At 43.5% G+C, this 12,142-nt stretch overlaps 1 protein-coding gene across 1 annotated transcript in view; it reads right to left on the reverse strand.

The window, feature by feature from the left end:
- Window positions 1-11,841, reverse strand: part of lpp (LIM domain containing preferred translocation partner in lipoma) — a 401,787-nt gene extending 389,946 nt beyond the window's left edge. The window contains exon 1 of the mRNA XM_060834656.1: window positions 11,772-11,841. The gene's annotated coding sequence lies outside the window, so the exon portion shown is untranslated. The remainder of the gene's footprint in view (window positions 1-11,771) is intronic.
- Between the last annotated feature and the right edge of the window lie 301 nt (window positions 11,842-12,142).

Raw genomic sequence — 12,142 nt, forward strand, 5'->3', positions numbered from 1 at the left:
AAGCAAGGTTTTCCTTTTCGAAATCCATGCTGATAATCCATTATGGTGTATTTTTATTCTAGCTGTTCATTGATACTCTCCTTTCAGAAGGATCCAATTATATTTCCTATCACCAATGTTAGTCTGATTGGCTATAATTCCCTGGAGATTCTTTCCCACCTTGTAAATATCGGAATTACACTGGCTATCCATCAGTCCTCAGGTAGGACACATTTCTAACACATTACTAAAAACTGATCATTTAGTAATAACTCTGTTGTCTCTTTCAAAATACATGTATAAATTCCATTCAGACCAGGAATCTTATGCTGTTTGAATTTGTTTAGTTTATTTATTATACTCCCTTTGTCTATTTTCAATATATTTATCTCATTGCTTATCTCATCATTCATATGTCTTCCTGTTCTAACTCCTTTTATACTTCTGAGAACTCTCTAGTATTATCTGTGGTATAATCCTACCTATCACTTCATAGTCACATTGCAGACTTAATTGTTTAACTGTTGTGTCTGTAAAAGATTTTACTATTTTGTAAACTACACCTTAATATTGAACTTCATAATTCCTCTTTACCTTCCTAAATTGTTTCTGCCTTCTCTTCTCATCTCTTTGTATTTTCCCTCACCCTTTAATCGTCTCCTGTCTATGCAATGTACATATAAATTTTTGATTCATTAGCAGTGGGCCACCCAGCCCATCAGGCTTGCTTCACCATTCAATAAGATAATGATTGATTTGGTGTCACCTCAAATTTTCTGTCTCCCTATGTAGTTACAACAACATAGGAATTTCTGGAGAAAAGCAGGTCTGGCAGCATCTCTGGAGAGAGGAACAGAGTTAACATCTTCAGAAGAAGAAGCGCCATATCAGAGTCAAAGGGTTAACTCTGTTTCTCTCTCCACAGATGCTGTCAGACCTGCTGACTTTCTCCAGCAGTTTCTGTGTTTGTTTCAGATTCCAGCATTCGCAGTATTTTGCTTTTATATAGCTACATCGGAGGCTGAGGGATGACCTTACAGAAGTTTATAAAATCATGAGGGGCGTGGATAGGAAAAATAGAAAATGTTTTTTCCCTGGGGTGGGGGAGTCCAGAACTAGACAGCAGAGTTTTAGGGTGAGAGGGGAAAGATATAAAAGAGACCTATGGGGCAACTTTTTCACGCAGAGGGTGGTACATGTATGGAATGGGATATCTGGTCAGCATGAACGGGTTGGACCAAAGGGTCTGTTTCCATGCTGTATATCTCTATGACTCTATGACATGTATCCTTTGAGTCCTTTGATAATGAAGTATCTATCTAACAATATTCAATGACCCTGCCTTCACAGTTTTCTGGGACGATAATTCCAAAGATCAACCAAACCAAACGAAAGTAATTTGTCATTGCAATCTTAGATGGAGGACTACTTATTTTTAAATTGTGTCTCCTAATTGTAATCTCTCTTATCCGGGGAATATCATGTCTGCATCCAGCCTGTCAAGTCCCCTCAGGATCCTAAAGATTTCATTAGGATCACCCCTCATTCTCAAATATTCAATCGATACAGCTTATTCACCTTTCCTTGTAGTTCCTGGGTACCAGAAGTCGGAGGAGTGAACCTCCTTGGAACTGCTTCCATGCCCTTTCTCAAGGAGGGGATGCTAGGACCCCATCTCTTCACTATACATAGTAATGATTTAGATGATGGGACTAAATGGAATGTCTCCAAGTTTTATGATGACACAAAGCTGAGCGGGTGGGCAAACTCTGACGCTGCAAAGCTGCTCCAGTGTGATTTGGACACGTTGCGTGAGTAAATGCATGGCAAATAAAGTGTGATGTGGATACATGTGTTTATCCACTTTAGTAGCAACACCAGAATGGCATTATCTGAATGGTGATAGACTGGGAATGGAGGGAGGGAAATGAGGAGTGCAATAAAACCAGCCGCAGAAAGTAAGCATGAAGATACAGCAAGCAGAAGGCAAATAGTACATTAGCCTTCATTGGGAATGATTTCGAGTACAGGATCAGGGATGTCTTGCTGCAATTGTACAGAGCCTTGGTGACGTCATACCTGAAGTAGTGTGTGCACTTTTGATCTCCTTTTTCAAAGGAAGGATGTTCTTGCTATAGATAAGTGCAACAAAAGTTTATCAGACTGATTCCTGGGATGGCAGACAGACATGTGAAGAGAAGCTGGATTATTTAAGAATATATTCACTGGAGTTTAGAAGAAATGGGGAGGGGAAATTTTACTGAAACCTACAGAAGTTTAGTGGTCCTACACAGGTTGAAGGATATTTCTGGTACTGGGCATCTAGAACCAAAGGTTATAGTTTAAGGATACAGGGCAGGTCATTTAGGACTCAGATGGGGAGAAAAGTCTTCGTCCAGATTGTGGTAAACCTGTGAAATTCTCTGCCACAGAAGGTGGTAGGGCCAAAACATTGATTGTTTGCAAGAAGGAGTTAGATATACTTCTTCAGGTTAAAAGGATCAAAAGATGGGGGGGGGGGGGAAGAGTGGAAACAGGGTACTAAGTTGGATGATTAGCCTTGATCATATTGAATGGTAGAGCAAGCTGCTGCTCCTTTCATTGTATGTTTCTATAAAAAAAAACAATTTGCTCTCTTTCATGGCCTCCAACCATTTTACATCTTGTTTTCTTTTTTACCACCATCAACAACCCTGGGCCTCGACACAATCTGTTAGCTTCACCCCTCCTCCACCTTTATCAGAATTATTTTAAAAAATATTTTCTAACATTGTGAAGTTCTGAAGAAGAGTCATACTGGACTCGAAATATTAACCCTGTTTCTCTTTCTACACATACTGTCAGAGCTGAAAATGTGTTGCTGGAAAAGCGCAGCAGGTCAGGCAGCATCCAAGGAACAGGAGATTCGATGTTTCGGGCATAAGCCCTTCTTCAGGAATGAGGAAAGTGTGTCCAGCAGGCTAAGATAAAAGGTAAGGAGGAGGGACTTGGGGGAGGGGCGTTGGAGATGTGATAGGTGGAAGGAGGTCAAGGTGAGGGTGATAGGCCGGAGTGGAGTGGGGGCGGAGAGGTCAGGAAGAAGATTGCAGGTTAGGAAGGCGGTGCTGAGTTTGAGGGATTTGACTGAGACAAGGTGGGGGGTAATGAGGAAACTGGAGAAATCTGAGTTCATCCCTTGTGGTTGGAGGGTTCCTAGGCGGAAGATGAGGCGCTCTTCCTCCAACCGTCGTGTTGTTATGGTCTGGCGATGAAGGAGTCCAAGGACCTGCATGTCCTTGGTGGAGTGGGAGGGGGAGTTAAAGTGTTGAGCTACTGTCAGGCCTGCTGAGTTTGTCCAACCTTCTGTGTTTGTTTCAGATTTCCAGCATCTGCAGTATTTTGCATTTATTTGAGTGAATCTTCCCTGGTTGGACTTTTAAAATATTTCAATGCCATTGGCTCAGAATCCAAGGCTAACATTCTGGGAAGTCATGAGTTTAAATCCCACCATAGCAGATGGCAAAACTCAAATTTAATAAAAAGCTGAAAAGATTCCCTAGTAGCAACCAGATAATTACTGCAAATTGTTGTACAAGCCCATCTGCTTCACTAATGTCCTCCAGGGAAGGCAATCTGCCGTCTTTACCCAGTCTGGTCTCAATGTGACTCCACACCCAAAGCAATATGGTTGACTCTGAAATGGCTGAACAAGGAGAATTATGGATGGACAAAAAATGCTGGCCTTGCAGTGACACCCACATCTTATCAGGGTAGTTAAAATTGTTGATGATTATTTTTCTTATTAAACCAAAACCTCTAATTTGTTTTGAATATTTTTGTCTTCAATTTTCTTCCGCTATCAGCAACTGAATTTTGTCACATCTTTAACCTCCTCTTCAATAATGTGATTTCTAAACTCTAGCCACTTCAAATGCTTTGGCTTCAACTTGATATTTTTACCTAAACAGCTGAACAGCACACATTCAACTTGCACAGTTTCAGAGTCTCAAACTGACACATTTTATAACTTGGCATCTGTTCTTCCCTCCAAGAATCTGAGGCTTCCTTTGTTATTTTATCAAAAGACTTCAAAACAAAGTTCTGATCAAATACTCGAGGCTTTAATTTACAGCATCTATTGTTTTATTTCTGTTTTCAACTTTTGAGACCCTGATTTCTTAGATGATGATAGAATAGATTTTTTTTCCCAAAACAGATTTATTTTTTGCCTTTATTTGCATCAGAAATTGTCCTGAGGTGGGAAGATGGTGACATTGTACTGACGTCAATACAACAGTTGTCCAGAGGCGCAGCATAATGCTCTGAGAACATGGGTTCAAATCCCGTCATAGCAACTGGTGGAATTTAACAGTTTATAAATTGAATCTCATTCATGATGATCATGAAATGATTGGCTGTTGCCTGATTTACTGTCTCCAGACCAACAGCAATGTGGTTGATTTTTAACTGCCTCTGAAATGGCCTAGCACCCACTCAGTTTAACAGCAATTAAGGTGGGCATCAAAGCTTTCAGCAACACCCACATCCCATAACTAAAGAAACTATTTGAATACTTTTACATTAATATTTCAAATCCAGAAACTGTGCAAGTGGTGAAGTTTTGAACTTTTAATGAGGTTTTTAAAATGCATCTGAAAATGTATTTTAATTCCCAACTCTCTAAACTTACTAAATTTGGCAAAAGTCACACAACACCACATTGTGTTCAAATAACAGTTTTATTTGAAATCACAAGCTTTCAGAGCGTTGCTCCTTTGTCAGATAAAAGAGCAGCAGTCCAAAAGCTTGTGATTTCAAATAAACCCACTGGACGAAAGCCTGGTGTCATGTGACTTCTGACCTTGTCCACGCCAGTCAAACACTGGCACATCCACATTATTAATAAACTTTGTAAGACTACTGGAAAGTCAGATTTCCTGTCTCATGGTATATGTAAGGACAGCACAATCATTAAACTGTTCATCCATCATTTTTTGGCATTTAATAAAGGTGTTCATTTTCCCATCGAACCTCCTCAATATCTTCCAGAAGTGAAAGAGAAACAATGGGATCTCACAGCAGTTGTAAAAGCTCTTAATGATGCTGAATGCACGATGATGAAAGAGCACAGTCTCTGTCAAAGAAACTGTACTCTGATGTCTACATCTTGGGCCTTCAACTGCCCATAGCACAGGTCATGACTCCAACTTCTCCACACTTAAAAGAAGTCCAAGTTTACACGTACACATTGGGTTGGTGACCTTATTAAGATAGAAGGCAGCTATATGTACAGCAGGGTGAGTCAACTGAGGGGGTTGGTGTTGTTGGAAAATAGTTGCAAGACATTCGATACCTTATTCATCTCTACATTTTTTCAAACATCAAGAGGTTGTGTGATAAAACTAAGAATGAATTCTGAAACTGACTATTCTTTTGTTTCCTGCTGCAACACTCACTCGATGACAGAATTACACAGCTCACCATGTAATGATTGACAACAGATATACAGAACAATGAGGAAGAACTGTTGAAATATTCTATTCCTGCAAGCTGGGTACCAGTAAACCCACAGCCTCACAAACTGTTCACTGACTGAGAAAGAAGAGGCAAATTTCCAAAAGTATGGGAATGATGGCCAGAGTAGTGCAGAATTGCACCTGATCAGATGCCTTTTCTGGAACCAATGGTATGATCAAAGGGTATGAAGTGGCTCCAGTTCTATTTGACATCTTGTATGCACTTAACAATCTCAATATCACAGCATAAGCCCAGTTGAGGCCAGAAAACATCTTTTCAATCTGCAAAATTCAAAACTTGTACAAAGATCACAGGACAACTGCTAACCAAATCCCCTCTTGTTGATGACTGATAACAAAAAGCAGACACTCAGCTGCTCATTAGCCACTTCACCCAATTCTCAGAATGCTCCAACTTAAGAATAAATCTCAAAAAATGTGAGATCTCACATTAACCTGCTCCTAGCCATTGACTTCTATGATCCATGTCACCAATGTCACATGAAACAACTAAAAATGTTCCACCTTCACTGTTCAATGCAACATAAGGTGCCAGAACAAAATTATAAATATTTGTCCTTTTCATAGTGGACTAGAGATACCTGGGCAATTTTCCACATTGTTGATTGAATTAATTTGTTCTATTGACACAATAAGCATCAAAGAGAGAGTGAGGAGTGTAGATGCTGGAGATCAGAGTTGAAAAGTGTGGCACTGGAAAAGCACAGCAGTTCAGGCAGCATCCAATGAGCAGGAGAGTTGACACTTTTGCATAAGACCTTCATTCCTGATGTCGACCCTCCTGATCCTTGAATGCTGCCTGACCTGCTGTGCTTTTCCAGCACCACACTTTTCAACAATAAGTATCAAGGTCAGGAGCGAGTGTGAGAGCACTTTAAGGAATTCACATTTCTAATTAATATTTTTCTTTTATTGATTCATGGGATGTGGTTGTCACTGACTCAGGCAGGATCTATTGTCCATCCTTTGTGATCTTGAGAAGATGGTGGTGAGCTGCCCACCTGAACAGCTAGTCTGTGCAGAGTAGGTATGCTGACCATGCTACGAAAGATGAAGTTTCTGGGTTTTGACAGCCACAGGGAAGGAATATATTTCCAAGTCAGGGTGGATAGTGGCTTGGAGAGGAACCTGCGTTGGATGGCATTTCTACCCTTGTGCATGGTCAGTCACTTTGCAGTGTGACCACTCCTTGATGGATGAACATTCACTGCAGTGTGACTGATCATACACCAGCTGCATATTACAGAGTGTACTGTAAGGGATTACATTCACTGCAACTGAATTCAAAATTTGCCATTCCCAATCCTCCTCTCTTCATTATCTGATGAGTCTTTGCCTCTTGCCTCTCAAAGTGGGACAAGCTTCTAAAGAGCACAATCCCAGCTGCAAAGTGTAGAACAGAATAGTACAGCACAGGAACAGGCCCGGTGTAGTTGAAAAATCGAAAGAGGCTTTTCAGCCAGTCTACAGTGACTAGTGGTGTGCCTCAGGGATTGGTGTTGGGATCACAATTATTTACAATTTATATAGATGATTTGTAGTTGGAGACCACCTGTACGCTGTCAAAATTTGCTGATGACACTAAGATGAGTGGCACAGCAAAGTGTGCAGAGGACTGTGAAACTTTGCAGAGGAATATGGATACATTGAGTGAGTGGGGAAAGGTCTGGCAGATGGAATACAATGCTAGTAAATGCGAAGTCATACGTTTTGGTAGGAGTAACAGCAAAATAGATTGTTACTTGAATGGGTAAAAAGTTGCAGCATGCTGATTTGCAGAAGGACCCAGGTGTCCTTATGCATGAATCATAGAAGGTTGGTCTGCAGGTACAACAAATAATTCGGAAGGCAAACGGAATTTTAGTCCTTCATTGTTAAAGGGGTTGAGTTTAAAAGCAGAGATGTAATGTTACAGTTGTACAAGGTGCTGCTGAGGCCACACCTGGAGTGCTGTGCGCAGATTTGATCTCCTTACTTAAGAAAGGATATACTGGCATTGGAGGGGGTGCAGAGGAGGTTCGCTAGGTTGATTCTGGAGTTGCAGAATTGGCTTATGAGGAGAGGATAAGTAGTTTGGGATTATATTCATTGGAATTCAGAAGGATGGGAGGGATCTTATAAAAACATAAAAAATGATGAAGGGAATTGATAAAATAGAAATAGGTAGGACGTTTCCACTGCTGGGTAAAAGTAGGACAAGACGGCATGGCCTCAAAATTAGAGGAAGCAGGTTTAAAACTGAACTGAAAAGTAACTTCTTCACCCAGAGGGTTGTTAATCTATGGAATTCCTTGCCCAGGGAAGTAGTTGACTCTACTACAGTAATCACTTTTAAAGCTAAGATAGATACTTTTTGAAAAATAAAGGAATTAAGGGACACGGTGAAAACACGGGTAAGTGGAGCTGAGTCCACAAAAAGATTAGCCATGATCTTATGGAGTAGCAGAGCATGCTCCAAGGGCCAGACGGCTTACTCCTGCTCCTAGTTCTTTTATTCTTTCTGTGGAGTAATTCAGTCAGTCCCATTCCCTGTTCAATCTCTTTAACCTTGCAAGTTTATTTCCTTAAAGTGTCCATCCAATCTTCATTTGAAATCCTTAATTGTCTCTACCTCCAACACCCTCAAGCAGCGAGTTCCAGCTCATTTCCACCCACTGTACAAAAAAAAATTCATATTCACTTCTCTTCTGTTAACTGTTGACAAATCTTTACCTTCATACCATCAGCTAATGGGAAAAGTTAGATGTTTTCTAGTCACCTTATTCAAAAATATTATTACATACCTAAGGAGCAGGTGGGACTTGAATCCAGGTCTCAGAGTTAGGGCCACAAAGAGCCCTCCAATTTTTCAGTAGGCAGAGATGTTTCATCAACCCGTTAAGAATTGTTATTATCACTTGCCAAACAGTCCCTTCAGTAGCATTGCTGAAAATGTGTTGCTGGTTAAAGCACAGCAGGTTAGGCAGCATCCAAGGAACAGGAAATTCGACGTTTCGGGCCAGAGCCCTTCATCAGGAATGAGGAGAGGGTGCCAGGCAGGCTAAGATAAAAGGTAGGGAGGAGGGACTTACACCTCTGGGATGCCAACTTGCAGAATGCTTCAGGGAACACCTCTGGGATGCCAATCTCCTCTACCTTCAGTAGCATTGTCTCCCTTTTAGTTGCGTGCACCTTTACCAAATCACCCCTCAGTCTCCTTTGTTCCAAGAGCAACCCCAGCATTTCCCACCTAAACTAGTAACTAAGTCCTCCTATCCCTGGAACCATTCAGTATTAGAAAACAATCCTGAGCAATGTGTTGTTTGCCATCAAATTTGTGATTTAGGGAGCTGTTGGTGTGTTTTTTACATCTCTAGCAAGCTAGACTATTCAGATCAAGTTGAGAATTGTCCCACACCTGCATAGTTGGCACTTCAACTGCACTCTTGAGGTGACCTAGCAAATCACAGTGTTGTATGAAACTCACTCAGTGGTTTCTAGCAAGGTTTCCACCCCACACTTGATCAAAAACAGAAATTTCAAGGAAGGCTTGAAAGGAACAGAAAGTTGCTTAGGGAGGACCTGTGGCCTCAGCAATCAAAAGCCCAGCTGCCACAGTGGAAGAGATTAAAATTGGAGATGTAAAAGAGCAGACAGTGGAGCAGGTGGATATTCAAAGATTTCAACAGGAAGATGAGAACTCAGACTTTGAGGAAGGTCTATCAACACCAGTGCATTGTAGGAGTTAATAGACAGCTCAACACCATCTTCTCATGGGCAATGAAGAACGGGTAATAAATGTTGACATCATATGAATGAATAAAGAAATGTGATGTGTAATGTCAAGAGTGGGAACATCAGCTGATTTTATTAGTTCCTAATTCTGGAGTACTGAGGCCAGCAAAAACACAACAGACGAGTCCACTCAGCACATGCTGGGAATCCCAACTGTGAGGCATGTGAAGGCAATAAGATTCTCAACAATCACAGCAGGCAATAGTATTACTGAACCAATAAACTCACAGCAGGTCAGGCAGCATCCAAGGAATAGGAAATTCAACGTTTCGGGCATAAGCCCTTCATCAGGAATGAGGAAAGTGTGTCCAGCAGGTTAAGATAAAAGGTAGGGAGGAGGGACTTGGGGGAGGGGCGATGGAGATATGATAGGTGGAAGGAGGTCAAGGTGAGGGTGATAGGCTGGAGTGGGGTGGGGGCGGAGAGGTCAGGAAGAAGACTGCAGGTTAGGAAGACGGTGCTGAGTTCGAGGGATTCGACTGAGACAAGGTGGGGGGAGGGGAAATGAGGAAACTGGAGAAATCTGAGTTCATCCCTTGTGGTTGGAGGGTTCCCAGGCGGAAGATGAGGCGCTCTTCCTCCAACCGTCGTGTTGTTATGGTCTGGTGATGGAGAAGTCCAAGGACCTGCATGTCCTTGGTGGTGTGGGAGGGGGAGTTAAGTGTTGAGCCACGGGTGGTTGGGTTGGTTGGTCCGGGTGTCCCAGAGGTGTTCTCTGAAACGTTCCGCAACTAGGCGGCCTGTCTCCCCAATATAGAGGAGGCCACATCAGGTGCAATAGATGATGTGTGTGGAGGTGCAGGTGAATTTGTGGCGGATATGGAAGGATCCCTTGGGGCCTTGGAGAGAAGTAAGGGAGGAGGTGTGGGCGCAAGTTTTGCATTTCTTGCGGTTGCAGGGGAAGGTGCCAGGAGTGGAGGTTGGGTTGGTGGGGGTTGGGTTGGTGGGGGGTGTGGACCTGACGAGGGAGTCACGGAGGGAGTGGTCTTTTCGGAACACTGATAGGGGAGGGGAGGGAAATATATCCCTGGTGGTGAGGCCGGACAACCAACCAACCCAACCACCCCATGGCTCAACACTTTAACTCTCCCTCCCACTCCACATGCAGGTCCTTGGACTCCTCCATCGCCAGACCATAACAACACGACGGTTGGAGGAAGAGCGCCTCATCTTCCGCCTGGGAACCCTCCAATCACAAGGGATGAACTCAGATTTCTCCAGTTTCATTTCCCCTCCCCCCACCTTGTCTCAATCGAATCCCTCGAACTCAGCACTGCCTTCCTAACCTGCAATCTTCTTCCTGACCTCTCCGCTCCCACCCCACTCTCACCCCTCCCCCAAGTCCCTCCTCCCTACCTTTTATCTTAGCCTGCTGGACACACTTTCCTCATTCCTGATGAAAGGCTTAAGCCCGAAACGTCGAATTTTCCTGTTCCTTCGATGCTGCCTGACCTGCTGTGCTTTTCCAGCAACACATTTTCAACTCTGATACTCCAGCATCTGCAGACCTCACTTTCTCCTCAATAAACTCACAGGTCAAGGTCTAACTGCTAAGCACTGCTGACTGGAGATCTGGCTTAAGAAATGGCAGTAGCGCCGTATTAATAGATAGTTCGATTCCTAGCAGGAGGTTCAGGCATGAGGAATCTTCAACTCTTCTGAAGGTTTTCCTTCAGTCCATCAAGCCCTCCTATCCACGACAATTCTTTGGTGAATTTCTCAGAAGTCTGTTTGCCTTGTTCCTTCTCAAAATCTCAAGGTTTCACAATTCTATTGACTAATGTCTGTGACCTGATCCTTACACATCGAAACCAGGAACGAGAATAGGTCAGTCGGTCCTTCCAACCTGCTCCGCGTTCAATATGACCACCTACCCCTTTTAGTGAAAACATGTCCTGCATCACTTCCTATCCCAAATTTCTAAAAGTGGCGACGTTCTGTAGAAAATTTTATCATCATCCAAATGAATACCGGCCATTTCCATCACCCACCCCTGAAATGTGTCGCTCCCAGTCAGTGACAATCAGAAAGCCGCTAATGCGGGGAGAACAGACACTCCCCACAGCCCCAGGCGGTGGCAAGGTACTCAGAAACATCCCGGGCTGCAGCTAAGAGCCGAGCCTCTGCCAACATGGAATTGTAGGCAAGGCCCCGGCTCCATCCCCGGCCTGGCTGACCCAGACCGCCGGTGAGTCAGGGGACACAGTGCAGATCAGCCCCGGGCTTGAGGATTCCCCGGGTCCACTCGGAGGCGCGACTGGGGAAAAGGGGCCATCACCCGCAGCAAGAGAGGACCCGGAGTGAGAAAGGATCCGGGAATCACCCAAGATCCAGTTGTGAGTGGGAGGGAGTTAAAACAGGAGTAAGGAGGATCCGGGATTAAGGGAATCCCGGAGTGAGGGGGCTACACAGCATCCGCTGTAAGTGGGAGCAGCGGGGAACACTGTATCGGCTCAGAGCTACATTGTAACCGCGAAGGAAGGACAGGCCGGTCTCACTCACCCGCTCCTCAATCCCGGCCTTTCTGACTCCCGGGAACCTGACGTCAGGACACATCCTGGACCGCCGCGTCACTGCTCAGCATTCCCTGAACAATTCCAATGAACATTCTCAGCATTCCCAGAGCAATCCTTCAGCATTCCCTGAACAATTCCAATTAACATCCTCTGCATTCCCAGACAATCCTTCAGCATTCCCTGAGCAATTCCAAAGACCATTCTCAGCAATCCTAGAGCAATCCTTCAATATTCCCTAAGCAATTCCAAAGCATACTAATCATTCCCAAATCAATTCGTTAGAAAGCCCAAAGCTCATTCATGCATTCCCTGAGCAATTCTGAAGCATACTCTCAACATTCCCAGGGCAATCCTGGG

The sequence above is a fragment of the Hemiscyllium ocellatum genome, chromosome 13 (genome assembly GCF_020745735.1).
Source record: "Hemiscyllium ocellatum isolate sHemOce1 chromosome 13, sHemOce1.pat.X.cur, whole genome shotgun sequence".
NCBI lineage: Eukaryota > Metazoa > Chordata > Chondrichthyes > Orectolobiformes > Hemiscylliidae > Hemiscyllium > Hemiscyllium ocellatum.